The sequence below is a fragment of the Chiloscyllium punctatum genome, chromosome 4 (genome assembly GCF_047496795.1).
Source record: "Chiloscyllium punctatum isolate Juve2018m chromosome 4, sChiPun1.3, whole genome shotgun sequence".
NCBI lineage: Eukaryota > Metazoa > Chordata > Chondrichthyes > Orectolobiformes > Hemiscylliidae > Chiloscyllium > Chiloscyllium punctatum.
The window spans coordinates 21870258-21878878 of record NC_092742.1 but is presented as its reverse complement, the minus strand read 5'-3'; the positions used below and the strand labels follow the sequence as shown (position 1 = coordinate 21878878).

Genomic DNA, 8621 nt, shown 5'->3' with positions numbered 1-8621 from the left:
CCGTCCGCTACAGGGTCCCTAGAAACAAGATGAAGAGGGAGGACCAGCTGAGGTGGAGGGCACAGGTTAGTGTCTGTCATGGGCGTGGTACTGAATCTTAATCAAACACTCACCGTAACAAGTTAAGGGAAGGTCGAAACTCTCGCAAAACTGCTGTTTTGTGTCAGCTGCTGGCTGGAGTTTTGTTTCTTTTTTTTTCAATCGTGAAGATGATCTTCCTTATTTAACAATAGTTACCTTTCCTCTCTTTCTCACCAATGTCAAAATAGCGGAGTATTTGCGAGGGACAGCTTTCCCGAAGAGGCGGCTCGATGGCCTTCTTTGATTGATTTTATGATACTGTTTTAGAACTTAATGGGTTAATTCAACAATCAGATTGATGGGAATTTGGGTGGACATCAGCAGAATCGGATGGATGAACGAAAAAGGATCAGGTGCAATCCTTTAGCAACGAAATGCTGCAAATTTAACGAGAATTACGAAACATCCTGAAGAACAGTTGAACTGGGTGGACGTTTCTGGAGCGGAATATTAATTGTTGTACTCAGTTTCCTCGTTGAGAATGCAAGTATTTTATATATCTATAGGGTTCCTTTTTTGGTAAAGGGAAGTTGAAAACCTATTAAACGTTAAAAAAAACTCAAACTAGCCCTGTTTCCAAATAATTTATTTAATTGTCGAAAATGCAGAGCCACTGGGTAATTATAAATCTTAAAAGAATGAAAGCTTCTTGTTCACTCGGTTTTATTTACTCTGCTTTTCTCACACTGGCAAAAAAACAATAGGATTAGATAGATCTAAGAATTAAAGCTTGAATGTTATTGCGATGCAGAGTGACGAGAGGAACGTGGGTTCCGTTCAGACATATTGGCTAAAGTTATCAAAAAGAACCCGTCTCAAACTCTCCCCTCACCTCAGATATCGTGACCCTCTGGTTAAACTGTCATCAACCCTCTTTGATGAGAGGAGCCTGATGGTTCAGCAGAACTCTGGTGATGTTACCTTTGCCTTAAACAATTTAGACATAGTTTTTTTTTGTTGATGTTTCAGGCTTATGGGGAGCTAGATTGAGTGTGTATGGACTAATTTTGTGTCGCTGTTATGATCAGTCAGGAAATAATTTATCTGATCAGTGAAATGTCTATTTAGCTCAACTTTTCAAAGGGAAATATTGCAGAATAGTGCACTTCTCAACTTTCACTCCTTTTTAAAAATATTTATTTTTATAAATAGAACTGGAAATGGTTTAGTTAAAGTTTGAACTCACTACTCTGTAGTTTGGAAGATGTAATCAGGACAGATTTTCCTTTTGAAGCACTTCAGTGCTGCAGCTTGGTTGTTGTAAATGATTCTTCAAAATTTTGATGTAAGCTGCTCATGACTTATTGCCAATGAGCTGTCATGTATATTGAGCAGACTCTATTTTGTCAACATTTTCTACTGGGATGTGCAGCACCAAATTTCAAGTTTTGTAGTGAAGAAATCATAGATATTCTAAAATTATTTATTTTGCTTAATTTTTCTCAAATTGTGTTTTCTTTTTCGCAGAACGGCTTGAACACTGAAATTAAAGCCATGAACTGCTGACAGATGCTCTTATTCTTTGTATTGTTCAGCCTGGAATCACAGCTATTGTTAGCAAACACAACAAAGAGGTGTGAGAAACTCTGTATATAACTGTATTCTGAAACTCAGGGTTGCAGTATAATATTGTACTCATTTATGATGGCCTGATGGACTGCTGCATTTTGACTTTCCTGCTCAGCTTTTGTCTTTGGGTGTTGGCCTGGGAACTGAGGTGGAAGAACCTTGGAGAGAAACAGATTAAAGAATGGATCAATGCTAATAATCTTCTCCAATATAAGATCTTGTTTGATGGTAAGTCTCAAAGACTCCTTCATCCAGATTCTCTCATTTTTACAAGGTATGCATGAATAAGAATAGAACAAATTTGAGTGAGTTAATCATTAGATTAGCAGAAGGAGTCAGATATACTTGCCTTTATTGGTCAGTGCATTAAATATAGGAGTTGGAATGTCATGTTGCTGCTGTGCGGAAGATTGGTTAGGCTGCTATGGGAATACTGCATGCAAATCTGGCCTCCCTGCTGCAGGAAGGATGTTGTGAAACTTAAAAGGATTCAGAAAAGATTTACAAGTATGTTGCCAGTGTTGGAGAGTTTGAGCTTAGATAGAAACTGAATAGGCTGAGACTATTTTTCCTGGAGTGTCGGAGGCTGAGGGGTGACCTTATAGATGTTTTTAAAATCATGAAGGGCATGGATAGGGTAAATAGATAATATCTTTTCCACGGGCTGGGGGAGTCCAAAACTAGAGGGTATAGGTTTAAGATGAGAAGGGAAAGATTTAAGAGTCCTAAGGGGAGAAATTTTTTCACACAGTGTAGTGCATGTATGGAATAAGCTGCTGGAGGAAGTGGTGAAGGCTGATGTAATTACAACATTTAAAAGACATCTTGATGCGTATATGAATAGGAAGGGTTTAGAGGGAACTGGGCCAAATGCTGGCAAATGGGATTAGATTTATTTAGGATATCAGGTTGGCATGAGCGAGTTGGACTGAAGTGTCTGTTCGTGCTGTATATCTCTATGAATCTAGATGAGCTGGCACATTGTAATAGTGACTATTATCTAAATGGGAAATAATATCAGGCCAATACTGTACATGTATTGTTGTCAAGGTTAGTAACATTTGGGAATTTGGATTTTTAATTACGTTTAAAATGTGCAGCTTGTATTTCTAAAAATGTAAATATTAGTTTGAGGCCAAAGTCATTATAGTTCACTGAGATTTTGGTAAAGTTGCATTCAGTGGGTGTATTTCATACACCAGGTAATGCGTGTATGGAATGAACCACCAGAGAAAGTGGTAAAAGCAGGTACAATTACAGCATTTTAAAAGACACCTGAATGGTTATATGAATAGGGAGGGTTTAGAGGGATATGGGCCAAATGCTAGCAGACGGGACTAGGTCAGATTGGAATATTTGGTTCGAAGAGTCTATTTCTGTGTTGTATGACTCCATGTAAGTACTGAGCAGCATGCCTATGGAACTAATTGAAGTGTTTTCACATTCTATTTTATGACATTTTAGAGAAAATGGACTGGAGACCATAAGTAGATCAGGTTTTAAGTTCATAAGATTAGATTAGATTAGATTAGATTACTTACAGTGTGGAAACAGGCCCTTCGGCCCAACAAGTCCACACCGCCCCGCCGAAGCGCAACCCACCCATACCCCTAACATCTACCCCTTACCTACACTACGGGCAATTTAGGATGGTCAATTCACCTGACCTGCACATCTTTGGACTGTGGGAGGAAACCGGAGCACCCGGAGGAAACCCACGCAGACACGGGGAGAACGTGCAAACTCCACACAGTCAGTTGCCTGAGGCGGGAATTGAACCCGGGCCTCATAAGTAGAGTTTCACCTGGGACAAAGACAAATTATTTGTGAAGTTTTCAAGTTATGACAGTACATGAAGAAGTTTTCAAGATATAGGATATAAAAAGAGGTTTAGGCTATCAGAACTGAAAAGATGTTTCAAGGCGATCAGAACTGAAAAATAATCTCAGCCTTCACAACTGGAAAGACTCGATTTGAGTTTTTACAGGATGTTTGCAGGAAAGCAGGGGTTTTTTTTGTTGTGATATTAGTATCTATCTAAACTGTCTTGTATATATCTTGATATTTTTATGTAATAATCTTTGAGTTCTTGTGTTAAAGAACGTTGACTGAATGTAGTCATGAGGTTATCAGTAACTAGCATGAAAACCAACTGCAAATCTAAAACTTACAATCTGTCAAGCCAGATTTCATTCTGGTATCTGATTTGTCTAGTTTGGTACCAGCTGGGATCATAATGGTTCACAACATAAGGAATAAGTAAATAACAGCAGTTCATGTTTTGAGACTAATGTGATACTTATTACAGCTGAGAACTTGTAGCTCAGCTTGATGATTTGAGTTGATTTGTTTTGATTACTTTTATTTAAAAAGGCATGGAGTTATACATTTAAGTGGTCTAATTATGGAGAGGTTGGCATGTTTAGTTTTATTTTGCTACTTTTGTGAAAAGAGCAAACAATGATTTGTATTTGAATATGTTACGGACAAAAGCAAGATGTTGCCTCTGATTATTTTGTGCTATAATTATTGGACAATGCTGCAGTAACAAGAAGTTGGGATGTTAAATAATCAAATTTCACTTGGTTTGAGTTTTGAAAGGGAGGAAGCTGTGCTCTGGACAACTCAGTTGGCTGCTTGTGATGCACATTTACAGTGTTATTTCTTGCATTCACTAGTGTCCTTTTATTAGGGTGCAAACGCAACTGCTTTTTGATGGGACAATATGTTTGGGAATTTTCTGGGATAAATGTACTCATTTCAAAAAAATTGAGAGCCAGATTTTTGAATTGCTTTGTTGGCATTTTTAGTTACGGTATTTGCCAAGCATACAGTTAATATACATTGAAATCAGAGTCTGTCTGTAACAGCATTCTGAGGCAGCCAAGGTGGCATGAAGCTACAGTGTTTTTACTGAGCAGTGTAGTGAAAATGGCTAGCTAGATGAGCTATGTGGATTGAATGGTTTTAAAGTAAGATTGAAAATATGTCAATTGTTTATAATGATTCTAGCGACAGCATTAGGCTACAGTTTCCTAGTTGCATGCCAAGTGGCATGCCATTGTATTTAAAAATGTGCAGCACTTTGAGTGTTCTAAGTTTAATAAAGGAGGTCCAGTCCTAGCTGCAGAAAAAGTACATAAGGAAGTGCTCCCTTCTTGGCAAAATGAATTGGATTAGGAATATAGGAACAGGGATAGATCATTTTGTCTTTTGGGGCTTGTTGTGCCATTGTGTTCGAGCCTAGCTGATTTGTATCCCACCTCAGTTTTCTGTGTCCATAATTCCTGTTTTCCAACAAAAATCTACTAACCATATTCTGACATTTTTAAATTAACCTAACCTCGATGATTTTTTGAGGAATATATTCCAGGTATCTCTGGCAATTTGCATGTGTTTTGTGATATTATCCCTGAATGGTGTAGCTTTTATTTTGTGGTTCACTTTAGAAACTGAAAATGGGAGCAGGAGTAGGTCATTTGGCTTGTTGAACCAAATTTGACATTCAGCATTACATAACATAAATCAAAGAACTGCAGATCCAGGAATCTGAAACAAATAAAAACAGAAATTGCAGGAGAAACTCCTTCAGATTAGCAGCATCTAGAGTCATAGAGATGTACAGCATGGAAACTGACCCTTTGTTCCAACCCGTCCATGCCGACCAGATATCCCAACCCAATTTTGGCCCACATCCCTCCAAACCCTTCCTATTCATATACCCATCCAAATGACTTTTAAATGTTGCAATTGTACCAGCCTCCACCACATCCTCTGGCAGCTCATTCATACACGCACCACCCTCTGTGTGAAAAAGTTGCCCCCCTAGGTCTCTTTTATATCTTTCTCCTCTCACCCTAAACCTATGCCCTCTAGTTCTGGATTCCCTGACTCCAGGGAAAAGACATTGCCTATTTACCCTATCTATGACCCTCATAATTTTGTAAACCTCTAAAGTCACCTCAGCCTCCAACGCCCCAGCGAAAACAACCCCAGCCTGTTCAGCCTCTCCCTATAGCTCAAATCCTCCAACATCCTTGTAAATCTTTTCTGAACTCTTTCAAGCTTCGCAACATCTTTCCAATAGGAAGGAGACCAGAATTACACACAATATTCCAAGTGGCCTAACCAATGTCCTGTACAGCCGCAACATGACCTCCCAACTCCTGTACTCCATACTCTGACCAATAAAGGAAAGCATACCAAACGCCTTCTTTACTATCCTATGTACCTGCGACTCCACCTTCAAGGAGCTATGAAGCTGCACTCCAAGGTCTCTTTGTTCAGCAACGCTCCCTAGGACCTTACTGTTAAGTGTATAAGTCCTGCTAAGATTTGCTTTCCCAAAATGCCGCACCTCGCAATTATCTGAATTAAACTCCATCTGCCACTTCTCAGCCCATTGGCCCATCTGGTCCAGATCCTGTTCTAATCTGAGGTAACCCTCTTCGCTGTCCACTGCACCTCCAATTTTGGTGTCATTTGCAAACTTACTAACTGTACCTCTTATGCTCGCATCCAAATCATTTATGTAAATGACAAAAAATAGACGACCTAGCACCGATCCTTGTGGCACTCAACTGGTCAAAGGCATCCAGTCTGAAAAACAACCCTCCACCACCACCCTCTGTCTTCTACCTTTGAGCCAGTTCTGTATCCAAATGGCTAGTTCTCCCTGTATTCTATGAGATCTAACCTTGCTAATCAGTCTCCCATGGGGAACCTTGTCGAATGCCTTACTGAAGTCCATATAGATCACATCTACCGCAGTGCCCTCATTAATCCTCTGTTACTTCCTCAAAAAACTCAATCAAGTTTGTGAGACATGATTTCCCATGCACAAAGCCATGTTGACTATCCCTAGTCAGTCCTTGCCTTTCCCTCAGGATTCCCTCCAACAACTTGCCCACCACCGACGTCACGCTCACTGGTCTATAGTTCCCTAGCTTGTCCTTACCACCCTTCTTAAACAGTGGCACCATGTTAGCCACCTTCCAGTCTTCCAGCACGTCACCTGTGACTATCGATGATACGAATATCCCGGCAAGAGGCCCAGCAATCACTTCTCTAGCTTCCCACAGAGTTCTGGGGTACACCTGATCAGGTCCTGGGGATTTATCCACCTTTACCCGTTTCAAGACATCCAGCACTTCCTCCTCTGTAATCTGGACATTTTTCAAGATGTCACCATCTATTTCCCTACAGTCCATATCTTCCATATCCTCTTCCACGGTAAATACTGATGCAAAATACTCATTTAGTATCTCCCCCATTTTCTGCGGCTCCACATAAAGGCTGCCTTGCTGATCTTTGAGGGGCCCTATTATCTCCCTCATTACCCTTTTGTCCTTAGTGTACTTGGAAAAACTCTTTGGACTCTCCTTAATTCTATTTGCCAAAGCTATCTCATGTCCCCTTTTTTGCCCTCCTGATTTCCTTCTTAAATATACTCCTTTATACTCTTCTAAGGATTCATTCGATCCATCCTGTCTAAACCTTACATAAGCTTCCTTCTTTTCCTTAACCAAACCCTCAATTTCTTCAGTCATCCAGCATTCCCTATACCTACCAGCCTTCCCTTTCACCCTGATGAGAATCCAGACAAAGTATATTCCTGTTATCTCATTTCTGAAGGCTTCCCATTTTCCAACCGTCCCTTTACCTGCAAACATCTGCCCCCAATCAGCTTTCATAAATTCTTGCCTAATACCATCAAAATTGGCCTTTCTCCAATTTAGAACTTCAACTTTTAGATCTGGTCTATCCTTTTCCATCATTATTTTTAATCTAATAGAATTATGGCCGCTGGCCCCAAAGTGCTCTCCCACTGACATCTAGCATCTATGGAGAGAAAGCAGAATTTAGGTTTTGAGTCCTGTTCTGACAAATGAAACTCAAACAGAAAGGAATTTTTCCTAGTGTCCTAACTGATCAGTACCACAAAAACAAATTATCCACGCAATATCACATTGTCTGCTATGTGCAAAATAGCTGCTGTGTTTACTAAAACACAAACACTTTGAAAGGAACTGGCTGTAAAGTGCTTGAAGTTTGGCTGTAAAAGGCAAGCTTCTGTTTTATAGTCACTGTACAAAAGTCAGGAGGAGCTCTGTGACTCCATAACCTGTAACCAAGTGACATTTTATTTAATTTTTTTAAAGTCTGTTGATGGAGAAGGGACAGCATTTTCTTTCTAATGTCTAGGGCTACAATGGCAAATTTCCAAGGTTATCAATACTGTGTACAGGGGCAGGGCAGGAAGCCAACTTTTCTCATGCAACCAGCAATGTTAGTTTTAGCTGACTGGCAGCAAAACCCAAAGGAAATTGGCACCAATGAAACCTTTTTGTTTTCTGCTTCTCTGTTTCTAAAACAGTATGGTGATGGAAAGAAATAATGCTTAACTCCACCGTGACAAGTTTATTGCTGGTATTTTAGAATGACGGCACCATAAGTGCTTTTTTGTAATGACAAATAAGTATTTTGTTTTAAAAGTAACATTTTATTTATAAATCCTTATAGAATGATTGAAGAGCTGCATATGATAATGATCTCTGTGTTTCTCAATATCCTATAAGCATTCTGTAAAACAGGGTCAGACTGCAGGTGGGTGGAAGTATGCAGCTGCAGTCTGCTCACTGCCCACAATTAAGCAACTGAAGTACTCTATTGTATTACATTTTTACTGCAAATATTTTGATGGTTTCACTTGACAAATGGTCACAGAATTTTATAATTACTGATTCTGCGACCACTGACTTAATTACATTTATCTTTTTCACAAAGTAGGATTCTTGATTTGACGAGTCACCTTTCTCGAAAGGCATGTGGACAGCTGTTACGTGTCTTTTAACATTGTCATTTGGCCTTTTTCAATACATTTGTCCAAGAAAAGCTGACAGTATTATTTTTCTAGTGCAGTTACTTGGTCCCGCTCTACATTTTGATGTTGTGTCCTCTGACTGTAGGTT

At 39.5% G+C, this 8621-nt stretch overlaps 1 protein-coding gene across 2 annotated transcripts in view; it reads left to right on the top strand.

Annotated features, from left to right (window-relative positions):
* Nucleotide 1: 1 nt before the first annotated feature.
* arel1 (apoptosis resistant E3 ubiquitin protein ligase 1) overlaps nt 2-8621 on the top strand; it is an 83757-nt gene continuing 75137 nt past the window's right edge. Inside the window, exon 1 of one of the 2 annotated variants that reach the window (XM_072568222.1) lies at nt 2-65. The gene's annotated coding sequence lies outside the window, so the exon portion shown is untranslated. The remainder of the gene's footprint in view (nt 66-8621) is intronic. The other variant, XM_072568224.1, reaches the window with a different exon arrangement.